Source organism: Zeugodacus cucurbitae, unplaced genomic scaffold (assembly GCF_028554725.1).
Source record: "Zeugodacus cucurbitae isolate PBARC_wt_2022May unplaced genomic scaffold, idZeuCucr1.2 ctg00000140.1, whole genome shotgun sequence".
Classification (NCBI taxonomy): Eukaryota; Metazoa; Arthropoda; class Insecta; order Diptera; family Tephritidae; genus Zeugodacus; species Zeugodacus cucurbitae.
The window spans coordinates 27501-30000 of record NW_026530852.1 but is presented as its reverse complement, the minus strand read 5'-3'; positions in this window follow the sequence as shown (position 1 = coordinate 30000).

Below are 2500 nucleotides of genomic sequence, written 5' to 3'. Positions count from 1 at the left end.
TTTATTCTTTACCCACATATATTTTATGTGAATAGAAGAACAAACCCCAAAAAAAGTTAAATTAAAAAAAAAAACGACTACATTATGTTAGGTATAGAAGAATAATCTCAATTAATAACATTTCATTATTAACAAAATTATTTCTATTTAAACCAACTGTAGCAAACCAGGAATAAATTTTTTTGCTCTCATTTATATATTACACTTAAATACTTTTATAAATATATGAAAATAATTTTCATATAAGTACTAAGTATGCAATTTCATACAAGTATTAAAATTTTCATACAAGTACTAATGTTGAAGTTTCATACAACATATATGTTTTCTGCCACGTACACCTCACCAACCGGAATAAAGTCGTAATGGAGAAAATCTTTTTAACCATATAAAAGTTTTAAATTCATATATATTACAAGTAATTTATATCATTTTCTATGAGCATTATGCTTATAAGAAATATTACAACATCAAAAATAGCTTAACATTTATTTTTTTTTTTAAATTTTTTGTACTTATATGAAAATTATTTAGTTGTATGAATTCATACACTTAGTACTTATATGAAAATTAGTATCTATATGAAAATTAATTAGTATTTATATGAAATTTATTAAGTATCTATATGAAAATTATTTAGTATTTATATGAAAATTATTTACTTGTATGAATTCATAAACTTAGTATCTATATGAAAATTATTTAGTATTTATATGAAAATTTTTTACTTGTATGAATTCATAAACTTAGTATCTATATGAAAATTATTTAGTATTTATATGAAAATTTTTAACTTGTATGAATTCATTAACTTAGTATCTATATGAAAATTATTTAGTATTTATATGAAAATTTTTAACTTGTATGAATTCATTAACTTAGTATCTATATGAAAATTATTTAGTATTTATATGAAAATTATTTACTTGTATGAATTCATAAACTTAGTATCTATATGAAAATTATTTAGTATTTATATGAAAATTTTTAACTTGTATGAATTCATTAACTTAGTATCTATATGAAAATTATTTAGTATTTATATGAAAATTTTTAACTTGTATGAATTCATTAACTTAGTATCTATATGAAAATTATTTAGTATTTATATGAAAATTTTTAACTTGTATGAATTCATTAACTTAGTATCTATATGAAAATTATTTAGTATTTATATGAAAATTATTTACTTGTATGAATTCATAAACTTAGTATCTATATGAAAATTATTTAGTATTTATATGAAAATTTTTTACTTGTATGAATTCATAAACTTAGTATCTATATGAAAATTATTTAGTATTTATATGAAAATTTTTAACTTGTATGAATTCATAAACTTAGTATCTATATGAAAATTATTTAGTATTTATATGAAAATTTTTTACTTGTATGAATTCATAAACTTAGTATCTATATGAAAATTATTTAGTATTTATATGAACATTTTTTACTTGTATGAATTCATAAACTTAGTATCTATATGAAAATTATTTAGTATTTATATGAAAATTTTTAACTTGTATGAATTCATTAACTTAGTATCTATATGAAAATTATTTAGTATTTATATGAAAATTTTTTACTTGTATGAATTCATAAACTTAGTATCTATATGAAAATTATTTAGTATTTATATGAAAATTTTTAACTTGTATGAATTCATTAACTTAGTATCTATATGAAAATTAATTAGTATTTATATGAAATTTATTAAGTATCTATATGAAAATTATTTAGTATTTATATGAAAATTATTTACTTGTATGAATTCATAAACTTAGTATCTATATGAAAATTATTTAGTATTTATATGAAAATTTTTTACTTGTATGAATTCATAAACTTAGTATCTATATGAAAATTATTTAGTATTTATATGAAAATTTTTAACTTGTATGAATTCATTAACTTAGTATCTATATGAAAATTATTTAGTATTTATATGAAAATTTTTAACTTGTATGAATTCATTAACTTAGTATCTATATGAAAATTATTTAGTATTTATATGAAAATTATTTACTTGTATGAATTCATAAACTTAGTATCTATATGAAAATTATTTAGTATTTATATGAAATTTTTTTACTTGTATGAACGTGGTTTCGGCGTTTTGGCTCTTTATATGGGGTTTCGGCTCTTCGCAAATAGGGACAGTAGGAATCTCCTGAATTCCTTTTTGCGCGTCACTAATAAGATGACGATGCATTTGGCTACGTAAATAAAATCATTTTTATGCCCGCCGTTTAACCAAACTTAGTTTTTTTTATATGCAAATATACGTGGTTTCGGCGTTTTGGCTCTTTATATGTGGTTTCGGCTCTTCGCAAATAGGGACAGTAGGAATCTCCTGAATTCCTTTTTGCGCGTCACTAATAAGATGACGATGCATTTGGCTACGTAAATAAAATCATTTTTATGCCCGCCGTTTAACCAAATTTAGTTTTTTTTATATGCAAATATACGTTTTTTCGGCCTTTTGGCTCTTTATATGTGG